Source organism: Lathyrus oleraceus, chromosome 2, assembly GCF_024323335.1.
Source record: "Lathyrus oleraceus cultivar Zhongwan6 chromosome 2, CAAS_Psat_ZW6_1.0, whole genome shotgun sequence".
NCBI classification, from domain to species: domain Eukaryota; kingdom Viridiplantae; phylum Streptophyta; class Magnoliopsida; order Fabales; family Fabaceae; genus Lathyrus; species Lathyrus oleraceus.
In genome coordinates this window covers 283,602,404-283,616,479 of record NC_066580.1, presented here as the reverse complement: position 1 = coordinate 283,616,479, position 14,076 = coordinate 283,602,404, and the positions used below count along the sequence as shown (strand labels likewise).

The 14,076-nt window shown below is 38.3% G+C and overlaps 1 long non-coding RNA gene across 1 annotated transcript; it reads right to left on the bottom strand.

Moving 5' to 3' along the window:
* Window positions 1–276: 276 nt before the first annotated feature.
* On the bottom strand, window positions 277–13,417 carry LOC127121349 (uncharacterized). The gene is made up of 2 exons (XR_007803406.1): window positions 13,292–13,417; window positions 277–573 (listed from the first exon to the last, which is right to left on the bottom strand). It is a non-coding gene; the product is annotated as an uncharacterized LOC127121349 (long non-coding RNA).
* Window positions 13,418–14,076: the final 659 nt, after the last annotated feature.

The window sequence follows — 14,076 nt, the reverse complement described above, 5'->3', positions numbered from 1 at the left end:
AATGAAGCGTGAAAAAATGCAATTAAAAACTACTAATCACATTGACAGAAATAACTCAAAAAGCTATTGATGAATCAAATTTCCTTCTTCATATTTTGCCTTCCTACTGTATATTTGAACAACGCTTAATATCACTCTTTGTTATGCTAAATAAAACAAGCAAAATTCTCAACCTTGCTAGGAAGTTCAAACACCAAACATGACTATCAATATTAGCAATCAAACAACGCATTAAATAGCGAAACCAGTGCAACCGGAAAATAGAATAATTCTTCATGTGCTCAATCATACATTTCTCATCTTCATTCAAACACACAAAGATTTAACTTTAATACTGTGCAATATTCACATAAGCGATAAGAAACAGCAAACAAAGTTACGCAACCCATTGCATTTGTACTGGGTTCAGCATAAATTTACAATTTGAAATGTATTGACATAACAGTCCATATAATCAATTTCTAAAACCAAAGAAATAAGCTGAAAATAAGAAAAAAATGACAACAGCGGGCAAACAGACGAATGGGGTATCCACATTACATTCACGCCATGAAAATCGTTTCGATTATTTACCTTAAAGCTGGAACCATGGTTACTGCATCTCGGTAGCGTTGGATGCTGTTGTGATATTGAAACGAGAACACGGGAGATGTTATTGCGTGAAGGTTGTGGTTTGACGGAGAGAAAAATTTTTATGAGCAGTGATACTCCGGCCAGATATGTGAGTTGTTGGATATGGACGGAAGGGAGCGATCGCCAGAGCTGATGGTGGGGTTGCGAGAAAAGAGCGTCGGAGGATGTTGCTTGGAAATCACAAAGCTTGATGGCGATCTGGGTATGGCGGTGGTGTCACGAGCATTTTTGTGGGTTTGTTGTTGTTGTTTGTGTAGCAGTGGAGCGATCGCGGTGTTTGTCGGTGACGAACGCGGAAGCGGATGAAGGTTGGACGGAGGAACGTTTTGAAGGAGGGTTTATGGTGAAGGAGGGAGATTCGTTTTGTTTTGGCGAAAATGGTCTCTTGGCGTTGTTTGTTGGTAGCAGTGTTGTGATGATGAAAGTAAAGCGGCGGATGTGGGTTTGGTTCGTCGGCGTGCTTTCGGATGAACGGAGAAGTTTCAGGGTTGTGAGTTGGTGAAGATGGAAGGTGGTTCGGCGGTGGTTTAGGGTTGGAGTGGTGATTTTTGAAGACGGTGGAGAAAGATGAGTGTGGTGGTGAGTGGTTGTTTTGTGGAGGCGGAAGTTGTGGAAGATGGAGGGTTTGAGAGAGGCGATGAATAGTGATTGTGAGAGAGAAAAACGTGAGTGGATTTGTGACGTTATTAATGTGTGTGTGAGCGAGAATCTTGTGAGTAAGGGAGAGCGAATCTGAGAGAGAAATGAGAGAGTGATCTTTTTTTATTTGTTGTGAGTGCCTTTTTTTTATATCTCTCCTTTCGTTGCCAGCACACAGATAAAGTCCTTTGTGGAGTGGATAGAGAGACGGTTAGGGAGTGGGTGCCAGTTGTCCATGAGAGAGAGATGTGAGGAGTTTTCGTATGAGAGAGTGAAGAGTGACACGTGTCACACTACTATTGGATCCTCACAATTCACCAAATCTGTTCCTTCTTATCCATTTCTTTTTGAGATTGAGAAATATTTTTATGAATAAATCTAAACTCACATTTTTAACCTTTTTTTTTATACTTTAAAAATTTATAGTTAAGCAAACCAAAATAAATTCAACAATAATTATGATTATTTACACTAATTATTTTAGTTGAATAATTAACCTAATAAAAATAGTGATCGATTATAAATATAAGCCGGATATAAATTTGCTTGGAAAATTAAATCAAGCACACTAAAATAATCAGCACAAAATGTAATCGGTTAAAAGGCTCAGGCGGGTCAAAATGTAATCGAAACAGTCGTTGAAAAATACAACGAGCACACCAGGTTAAACCACATGAACAGTAGATTAATAATACTGGTGTTTGCAATTTTAAATTTTAAACTTTTTACCCGCTGATTTTGCATGTTCTTGAGAAACGATTTAACCAATTTGTCTGTATTCTCAATAAATTTATTCTGACTGATATTTCAAGTATTATTAATGATGAAATGCATGTCACGCTGTGCATATGATGCAAATTAAAAAATGAAGTCAGATTTATAAAAATTTAAATATGCCCAGACAAAATTGGGGTATGACAGCTGCCCCTATTTAATTGCCTTGAACTAGAAGGTAAGGATGACAACAGTCTTCATACATTCATGGTGGAAGGTAATTAAATACGAAAAGACCCAAATTTTGTCCTTTGAAATGCAAGGGAGAAATGCAGAAAGAAAATGCAGTGAGAAATATAGTAAGAAAAAGTTATTAGAAGGTAAAATGAAACAGTCAAGACTCTCTGGGAATCGTCAGAACAGTATCTTGGATGTCATAATCGAGATATTCCAATAATGGAATGATACCTCAACTGTATCTAAGACTTTCTGATAATTAGCAGAACAGTGTCTTGATTTGAACGCACGAGATTCTCTAGGGATCAACGAAGCAGTATCTTACATGATATAATCGAGATATTCCATCGAGGGAATGATACCTCAATCGTATCTAAGATTCTTCGAGGATACTAGAGCAGTACCTCTAAAAATGAATGAGACTCTTCATATTGATGAAGCAGCATCTCAAACAGCAAAATGAGACTCTCTGTATCAAATCGAAGCAGCATCTCATATGATAGAATTAAGATATTTCGAACAAGGGAATGATACCTTAATTAAATCTAAGACTCTTCGAGGATACTAGAGCAGTATCTCTAAAAACACAATGAGACTCTTCATATTAATGAAGCAGCATCTCAAACAGACAACTGAGATTCTCCATATAAATGAAGCAGTATCTCAGATGTTTATCTGTTGGGGGAGATATTTTAGAAAAGACTCCCTTTGGAGGAGATTTACTGGCAAAGCTCTGCAGGGGGGAAAGCTCATAAGAGGCTTTTTATGGTAACCTCTACTTGGGGAGCAATGATAGCAAAGAAAATGCTGCGGATATCATTATTAATCATAACATTGAAGAATGAATGGCTGGGAAATAATTCCACGAGCACATGCGGGGTAATAACTCTATTGAATTAAGTGAAGAAAATCTGGGATACATATGGACGACCCTGGATCTTGATATTTTATGTTTGTATGATGCTCCACTTTGGGTGGAAATGCCATTCATGGGAGGATGCATGAGGTGTATGCATTATGCAATTGCTGGGGATATTCAGGATGTGCATATAGGAATGTGGATCGTATAAGGCTATGCATATGCATGCCAATGATTGATAGGATTGTGTTTGATGAATCTTCCTGTTTGGCAGGAAAATTATGTATGAATGATTCATGTGATGCATGTGGGAATGCAAACGAGTAATTGTGCTTTTGTAAGGTTTTATTCTTGATTGCCAATGAGGTTGTACCTTAAAGGGGAACTTCCAGATGAGAACTGGTGAAGAAGATTGAACTTCCAGATGAGGACAGAAATTGAAGGATATGTTACCAGACGAGAATTGGTGGAAATAATTGAAATGTCAGATGGGACTGAATTTATTTTTGTTTGTCAGACGAGAACTTACTTTTGAGGTAGGATACCAGACGAGAACTGGTGAAAATAATTGACTACCAGACGAGAACTGGTATCGAAATAGATGACCTACCAGACGAGAACTGGTATTAGGAGATAATTTACCGGACGGGAACCGGTCTTTGGAATAAGTTGCCAGACGAGAACTGGACTTTGAAATAAATTGCCAGACGGGAACTGGGCTTTGAAATAAATTGCCAGACGGGAACTGGACTTTGAAATAAATTTCCAGACGAGAACTGGACTTTTTGAAAAAGGTTTGCCAGGCGGGAACTGGGCTTTGAAATAAATTTCAAGACGGGAACTGGTCTTTGAAATAAATTGCCAGACGGGGACTGGGTTTTGAAATAAATTGCCAGACGAGAACTGGACTTTGAAAAGGTTTTCCATACGGGATCTGGGCTTTGAAATAAATTTCCAAACGAGATTTGGACTTTGAATTGCCAAGCGATGTTGGGCTTTGGTGTCGGATTTTGGGTTTCAAGGCTTTTTGATGTCAGGTTCATGTTATGGGGAGTTATGCCTGATAAATGATATGATATGCATGGCTTTATGCTAGAGCAAAGCGACATGACTAATGCATGATGATGATTTATGTATTGATTGGAAGGATTCCAAAATGCCCCTGTGCGGGTATTGGAAGAGAAGGTTCTTTGCAACAAGGCTTCTTATCTATCGAAAGGTTATCAGATGGGGTGATAGCATGATTCCTCGACACTCATCTTGAACTCTGTAGTTGATGACGTGCGAAAAAGATTTTTCTTGAACAACCTGAAAACATGGAGAGTGTAACACCCTTCTAAAATACCCCAAATATTTAATTAAAATAACAATATGTCAATCAGAGTAAATATGCAATTAAGGGTGTCACACAATTATTTCACACCATTCACCATAATAACTGTCATGCTCTTTTATTAATTCAAAACATAAGCATTTGCATAATACGCAGCGGATAGAAATCTCATCAATCATGCAAAACATGTAACACATTACATGTAAAATTATTCAACAAAGTAAAAACATCCCATCCCGATGTTACATCTATCAGAGCACGACCCACTAAGGAGACTACACTAGACTCCAAGCACTAGCTTCTACTCAATCACTGCTCGTTACCTGAAAAATAGTTGTAAGGGTGAGTTCCTCAATCGATATAATAAGCATTATAAAATATCATGCAATGTTAAGTAATTTAACACATTTCATCACCCAAATCAGATTACACATTCAGCAACGGCAATATCAACTCAATCATACTCAACATCAACACAACACACAACACACAACACACGTATAATACTGGAATACATCCATTCATATTATACGCCATACATAAATTATGCAATGAGACTCCATGCATGCGGTACCGACTATTCGTGAACATATAGTTCAACCTCACCGATCAAATCCAGATACGGCTACAAACCCCACTAGTCCCACTCATTTGAGACCTAGTGACTCACTCACTAATTCCTCACCATGGGAATTAGCTACCACCCCAAGGGCCATGCTATGCACGCTAATCACCTAGCATGCAAATATCAACAACAGTCCATAATGACTAACTCACTAATTCCTCACCATGGGAATTAGCTACCACCATAAAGGCCACAATATGCATGCTAATCACCTAGCAATGCTAAATCATCAACAATAATCCACAATGGACATATGCTCACACTCTAAGTCATAAACAGTCCATTCACAATTGCATACATAACATATACACTCACAACATTATGCATACAATCATACATCATCAACACATTTATCAAAACATCATATCATGTCAAATAATTAATCACCGTATTAGCACACTCTACTAATACCCCTACTGCTCAAAACAACGGGAATTAATACCTATTACATCATACGCCAATATAGGCCAAACACTAATTATGCACGCATTATTCGAATATTAATTTTTCCACTTTTCAACAGTGTTAACCGGTTAACGCCATGGGTTAACCGGTTAACGCAACACAGAACACGCTTTCTGGCAAAACTCAACAGTGTTAACCGGTTAACGCCCTGGGTTAACCGGTTAACGCAGACAGAACAGCAATTTCTCAGAAAACACAACAGTGTTAACCGGTTAACGCCCTGGGTTAACCGGTTAACGCAAGCAAAACAGCAATACTTCACAATTCATAACAGTGTTAACCGGTTAACACCCTGGGTTAACCGGTTAACGCAAGACAGAAAGCTGTTCCTGCGCTAACACAAAGCAGAATGCAGAATTCTCCGCATTTTCCGCCGTTGGAGGACTTCCGGACCTCCGATTCCAATTCCGTAAAAAGCTACGCTTTCGGAAAATCACAACACTCTCAATTACATATTCAATTTCAGTTTTAACACAACTTATCCATCACAATTTTTCAGCATTCAACATCCCAACTAGGGTCAAATCAACGGCTTATCACTACCCATTACATGTTAACCCATAATACCCATTAAACGATGATAAACCCCCCTTACCTGAGTTAATCCGGAAATCTTCAAGCTTCAAGCTTTTCTCTCCTCCAACCTTCTTCCTCTTGCTCTGCCTCTTTGCCCTTTTCCTCTTTTCAGCCGCTTCTCTGCTTTCACGTGAAAACCCTTTTACCAAAATGGAACTCTTTTCCTTATTCCAACTTATATATATTTTCCAATAATTATTATTCCAATAATAATAATAATAATAATCCAATAATTCCAATTATTTAATTAAATTAATAAATATAATATTAACTTAAATTAAATAATTATCTTATTTTATTGGGGTGTTACAGAGAGGACCTACTCCTATATGACTCCTCCTTCCCCAGTTTGTTGGGTCTTCGCGGAAGTTTACTTTGAAAGGATTTAGAAAGTAGTTGTACCATAATTTGGAGATGGCTTGCCCCATAATTTTAATTCGTGAAAGGATTTGTCCTCGATTAACTGACTCTTAGAGTAGTTGAATTTATTGTGATCTTGAGGTAGCTTGCCCCGGTATGGGCGTTGAAGCGACTTAACTCACCCTGACTGAACATTGAAGAGATTTTCCCTGGGTCAATAAAACCTCTAGGTGATATGCCCATAGTTAATAGAGTCTTGAAATGATTTTCTATAGATCAACTGATTCTTGAAAATACTTTCCCCTAATTAACATATGTTTGGAGACTATTTAAGGATGACTGACTCCTGGAGTAATCTTCCTCCGATTGACTACTGTTTTTTTTATGGCATGCCCCTGAAAAAATCATTTATTGGAATAATCTTCCTCCTGCAAGTTTTGAAAAAATCATTTATTGGAATGATATGATATTGTGTGGCGAGTGGACCATTAGTCCAAACGCAATGTTGATTTAGCAATTTAAAGTGTGAAAGACACAGTGAGAATAATGACATTGATGTTGAAGATTAGCAAATCTTTAGGAGTCAGTTTACACAACGTTGCTGTAGTATGCTTTCAGAATAAACCTTGCTTCAATTAGGTCTTTTGAGGGTTGTAACGTGGCTTGGTTCATGGTTATTGAAACAAAAGGATATAAGGCTCAAAGTTTATTATTGTACCCACCCTTCTTCTTGATAAACTCCAATCCTACGCTCAGGTAATTCAACATACACATTCATCTTTTTGAAGGTGTAAGGATAAAGATGGTGATTCAAGGTCTCTTGAAATGGCAGCCACCTTATTTCATTTTTTTGAATGTCGGTGACCATTTGATTTTGGTATGGTGGTCACTGAATCTTGTTTTGTTTTGTTGAGGGTTTTCGTCACCTCTTTTGATTTTTTTCCTTGATCCCTAACTTTTTCCTGAACTGCTTTTGAAGCTTTTAGTCCATCGGGATTGCCCTAATTTTTGCCTAAGTCACCTCTTGGGTGTTCGACTTAGCGGGCTTTTCTTTGATTTTATTTTTTATAGGTTGTGACTTCCAAGTCAATGGTCATTGAAGAACAACCACCACAACTTTTTGGATTTTTCAAGGTTCCTTCGACACTTTAGGATGTGCGCGAAGAATGTCATGTAGTTGATCCACAAACAGGATATTTCATCTTTTAATTTGAATGCACAGTCAGATTAACTGAACACTACCCTGCCCCAGGTTAAATATAAGGGTTTGTTCATCTGAAAGAAACTCCTACTTCTAGGCTCAAAGTGGTTGTCTAGGGATTAACTCCTTATCTTTCCAATGTTTGGGAATTTGAAACAATGCATGTACATCATTAACAGGATCTTATCCGAAAGCATACAGTCAGCAATTATGTGTATTTTATTTTCGTCATCCTCCCTCCAATTTTTCTAAAATAACAGTTTGATAAACGAGGTGAGGTGGAGAGCATGAATGTATATATTTTTTTATATAAGAGAAGAAAAATGACCGAATGCGAGATAATGTGTTCAAAACACGCGTCATTACTTCATTAATATTACGATTAAAGACAATAAAATTTTAAAAACAAGTAGCATTTAATCAAAGAAATTACAAATGCAATGATAAAAAAATGGCCAAAGATTGCCAATGTTGAGGATGTCTTCCTGTTTGAACCACTGGCCTTATGAGATACTCCCTTGAGGTCTTCGAACTTATTCAGACGAGAGGTTGACGTGCACCAACAGATTTCCATCTGGAGAGGATACGTACTTTTTGTCAATCAGCTGTTGAACTTTGGCTTTGAAAGCGTTACAGTCTTCGGTCGAGTGCCCTATTGACCTGACATGATATCCACATTGCACATCGGGGTCATATCCAGGTGGGTATGGTTCTGGCAATGGCCTGAGAGACTTAGGATCCACCAATGAACTTTGAATCAGATATGGCAGAAGTTGACTGTATGACATATGAATTGGATCGAGAGGAGCATTCCTTCTTTCCAAATTGTTTCGAGGCCTAGGCTGATTTTGATATCCTCGACCACGAGATCGTTGATTTGCGTAAGGAGTAGACCATGATTGTTGGTATGGTGTTGTCGGCGTTGCTGGTTGCCTGACATCTGTTATGACTGCATTGGTTTCATCCTCTTCTTCCTTTTGGGAATTTCTGAGGGATTCTGTCTCGCTATTTTGGCTGCTCGAGGCGCCTTGGATTCTTCCGCTTTTTAGGGCACTCTCGATGCGTTCTCCAATTGTCACTAAGTGGGCGAAGTCTGATAACCCATTTCCTACAATCCTTTCAAAGTAAGGACTTTGTAGGGTATCCATAAACAAGTCAACCAATTCCTTATCCAAGAGTGGTGGTTGCACTTGGGCTGCCAGTTCTCTCCATCGCTGTGCATATCCTTTGAAAGATTCGTTGCTCTTTTGGGATAAGCTTTGCAGCTGCCTTCGATCTGGAGCCATGTCCAAGTTGTAGTTATACTGCTTCAAAAAAGCATTGGTTAAGTCTTCCCATGACTGAATATGGATTCTTTTCAAATTCATATACCAGCTCAACGATGCTCCAATCAAACTGTCTTGAAAACAGTGAATCATCAGCTTGTCATCGTGAGTATGTGATGCCATTTTTCGAAAGAACATCACCAAATGGTGCCTTGGACAGTTATCCCCTTTGTACTTCTCGAAGTTGGGTAATTTGAATTTTGGGGGGATTATTAGGTCTGGTACTAAGCACATATCAAGCCTAAAATTGTCATTTACATCCATTGCTCAGACTCTCTCCTCGAGGGCATGAAGCCTTTCAACATCAGGATTGGTCAATGGCATCAACTGGGATTGAGTAGGAATTTTTACTTGTGGAGGATTATAGTCAGACAGAGGGTCATACATTGGGTTGGTAATTACAGTAAAGCCTGACGAGGAACCAACATCTGGTCTATCTTTCCTTTCATGTTGTTCATATCCATTTTCAACTCAACTTGATTATGTTCTCAGTGCTCCCTTGTCTTTCAGTAGTTCTCAAAGGTTCAGTACGAGTGTCAGGAAATCAGCCTGCTGGTAATTGGCAAAAGGACGGGGTGAGTTTTTTTGTATTGGAAAATGATATGTAATCCATGCTGATGAAATGCGAATGCATGAAATTTTATATTTGTATGCAAAGAAAATGTAATGCAGGTATAATTAGGATCCAGGATATCATGAGTATCATATGGTACACCCTATACGGAGGTTCTATGTTCTCTACCCCACACACAAAGGATGGCTCCCAAGGTTGTTCGTTTTCAGGATAAGAACTTAGAGTCATGGACCAAGTTCAGTCTTCCATCGCAATAATGGGCTAGCCACATCGAAATGGAAATTCTGAATCAGTCTACTATGAGTGGGATCCTCGTATTGTTCGAACAGGGTATAGACCCTTCGGTTCAATACTACACGATCGCCAATCATGAAGACGGACTTCAGTTTAAGATGAGGTTCCCAGAGTCATGGACAATGTTCAACGTTTCCTCGCAATAATGGGCTAGACATATTATGATGGAAATTCTGAACAGATCTACTCTAGGTGGAGTTCTCGTATTGTCCCAATGAGGTGTACACCCCTCGGTTCAATACTACACAACTCCGGGTTCTAAGTTCTTCTCAAAGCTCGGGTACGAAGCTTATCTCACAACATGTGTCAAACACCATAGATCACCCAATATAATAGCAGAATAAATTACATAGCATAAATAATACATCAAGATATACAAAAGCAAATAAAAAGCGGTATTCTAACATTCATAGCAAATTGACTAAGTTAGGCTTGACACTCTCTAGCTTGGAGCTAAATGTCCCCAGCAGAGTCGCCATCTGTCGCATCTCGAAAAATACGATTCCTCGCGAAGGTCGCGGAAAAAAATTATGTTTGACTAGAGTCGCCACCGAACTTTATTTATCCCAATGAAGGAATAGGAAAATATCGATAAAACCTTTTAGAAAATGGAATAATGGTCGTCGTAATCATATTCGGGTTCGGGAGTCGATTACGCAAGGGGAAGGTATTAGCACCCCTCACGTCCGTTGTACTCAACGGGAACCTTTTAGTCTAATTTGCTATCTGAATATTGGTTAAATGTTATTCGCTTGCTTCGAGTAATTAGAATTGATGATAGATATGGGCGAAGACCTCAAAAGGAGAAAAGGGGAGGTTTTTTATTAGTGTGCTCACCAAGATCTCGCAATCTCGTGCCTACGTATCCTTATGGTGCAATAAGGAAGTCAGAGCATTCGTAGTTCGGGCAACTATGGTTTTGTTGGTGTCTTTTAATGAACGGCTGTGTAGATCGCGTCCTAAAGGCTAAACGTTGGCTTGTCTACTCTCGGCGGAGGCTTAAGCATTGGTTTGTTATGCGCATTAGAAATGATTAACAGTGTTCTTTTGAAAGGAGTTTTGGTCACGTGGGGTTGACGAGTTGAATTGATGTGTTTGGGTTTGATTGGTTTCGATTGCTCGGGGCGAGAAGTTAGTTTGATTTGTTTGAGATGTTTTTGAAGAACGACGAAAGATTGAGCAATGTGGTGTACACCAATCGTCCAATTCTTTTGAGGAGTAACAAGGCGACCGCCTTCTACCCCTTTTTTGTTCGAATTATTTTGAAAGTTTGTTTGTGGACGTTGAATCTGCACGGTAGTGAGGCGTACGCTTCCTACTTTCTTATTCAAAGAATAAGGAGGTGCGCGCCACTTATTCCTTTATCCAAGTTTATTTAGCGTGTTTTAGTCGGAAGTCGATAATTTGAGCAATGTGGCGTACGCCAATTATTCAAATAATTGAGAGATGGTGAGGCGAGCGCCTCCCATCTGTTGTCATCCGAAGTTTAATTTAAGAAAGATATGTCTTTAGATATTGTATTTGATTTGCGAAAATAGTTTGAATTTGAATTGGTAGGTTTGGAAAAGTCGATTATTTGAGCAATGTGGCGTACGCCAATTATTCAAATAATCAAGGAATGGTGAGGCGTACACCTCTCATTCTCTATTGACGTTTAAGTTAAAGTTTATTCTTGAAACTGTGTTTGATATAAAAGGTGATTTGAGTTTATTCGATTGTGGTTTTAATTTGATGACGAAGATTCGAGCAATGTGGCGTACGCCAATTATTCGAATAATCGAAAGATAATGAGGCGTACGCCTCCTATCCTTTATTATCGGAAATTCAGAATTAAAAGGATTTAGAATTTATATTTAATTTGGAAAAAATGATTTGTATTATTAAGGTTGAATCGGGTGACAAGAACTCGAGCAATATGGCGTACGCCAATTATTCAAGTGCTTGAGAAATAGTGAAGCGAACGCTTCCTATCTCCTTTTCATCCCAAGCTTAAAATTCTTTAGAAGTTAAATGGTTTGGAAAAGGATTGAATTCGTGTTTATGAATGAAATGAATTTTATTTAGTGTATTGTTCATTTACTCGATTAATCAATAACCAAATAGGTCTCATTGTAAGAAAGCCCAAGAGTAAGCTATGTGAGGTTGATGGCGATGCTAAGAGCAATCGACCTACAAGGGTATTTGAAAGTGGGCTCGATATTTGGATCGAGAATTGTGGTTTGTGCTTTTTGAAATTGGTTTGAATTGATGAAGAATTGAAATTGAATTTGTTTGTTATGAAAACATGTTGGAAAAGAAAATCCTTTAATTATTAACTCATCAGAATTTGGTTAAGTTGATTAATAGAATTAATTAAGATTAATCATCAAAACTATTTAATTATCTCAAATAATTAAGTTACTTAAAATTAATTAATTAAACCTAATTAATCAAACAAAAGTTCAATTAATTATAACTTTTAAGAAACAAATGAACATAAGTGACAATGTTGATTTACAAAACTGAATCGGTGTTCTCAAACCGGTTTGTACATAACGACCATGAAATTAGAATGTCGTATGTGAGTCCTAAACGCGGTGAAATCGTACAATTAATTTATGGAAGTTTGGCGGTATACCGGCATGAAATTGTCGAATCCTACTGTTAATCAGGCTCAAAAATAAAATAAATTGATAATATAAAACTATATTCTATATATTACCAATTTAGGAATTGTAAGAATAACCCAAATATACAAAATTATTCTAAAAGATGCTACTTAGAATCAATTAGTCATAAACCAAACCCCATTGACTTTTTCCAAAATTGAAACAATATCCTTACTTTCTCTAATTTAAATCAAATGAAGCGTGAAAAAATGCAATTAAAAACTACTAATCACATTGACAGAAATAACTCAAAAAGCTATTGATCAATCAAATTTCCTTCTTCATATTTTGCCTTCCTACTGTATATTTGATCAACGCTTAATATCACTCTTTGTTATGCGAAATAAAACAAACAAAATTCTCAACCTTGCTAGGAAGTTCAAACACCAAACATGACTATCAATATTGGCAATCAAACAACGCATTAAATAGCGAAACCAGTGCAACCGGAAAACAGAATAATTCTTCTGAAACAAATCATTCTCTTTGGAAATTATAGCACCATCCAACATGTGTTCAATCATACATTTCTCATCTTCATTCAAACACACAAAGATTTAACTTTAATACTGTGCAATATTCACATAAGCGATAAGAAACATCAAACAAAGCTACGCAACCCATTGCATTTGTACTGGATTCAGCATAGATTTACAATTTGAAATGTATTGACATAACAGTCCATATAATCAATTTCTAAAACCAAAGAAATAAGCTGAAAATAAGAAAAAAATGACAACAGCGGGCAAACAGACGAATGGGGTATCCACATTCCATTCACGCCATGAAAATCATTTCGATTATCTACCTTAAAGCTGGAACCAGGGTTACTGCATCTCGGTAGCGTTGGATGCTGTTGTGATATTGAAACGAGAACACGGGAGATGTTATTGCGTGAAGGTTGTGGTTTGACAGAGAGCAAATTTTTTATGAGCGGTGATACTCCGGCCAGATCTGTGAGTTGTTGGATATGGACGGAAGGGAGCGATCGCCAGAGCTGATGGTGGGGTTGTGAGGAAAGAGCGCCGGAGGATGCTGCCTGGAAATCGCGAAGCTTGATGGTGATTTGGGTATGGCGGTGGTGTCACGAGCATTTTTGTGGGTTTGTTGTCGTTGTTTGTGTAGAAGTGGAGCGGTCGCGGTGTTTGTCGGCGAAGAACGCGGAAGCGGATGAAGGTTGGACGGAGGAGCGTTTCGAAGGAGGGTTTATGGTGAAGGAGGGAGATTCGTTTCGTTTTGGCGAAAATGGTCTCTTGGTGTTGTTTGTCTGTAGCAGTGTTGTGACGATGAAAGTAAACGGGCGGATGTGGGTTTGGTTCGTCGGCGTGCTTTCGGATGAACGGAGAAGTTTCAGGGTAGTGAGTTGGTGAAGATGGAAGGTGGTTCGGCGGTGGTTTAGGGTTGGAGTGATGATTTTCGAAGACGGTGGAGAAAGATGAGTGTGGTGGTGAGTGGTTGTTTTGTGGAGGCGGAAGTTGTGGAAGATGGAGGGTTTGAGAGAGGCGATGAATAAAGATTGTGAGAGAGAAAAATGTGAGTGGAATTCTGAGGTTATTAATGAGTGTGTGAGCGAGAATCTTGTGAGTGAGGGAG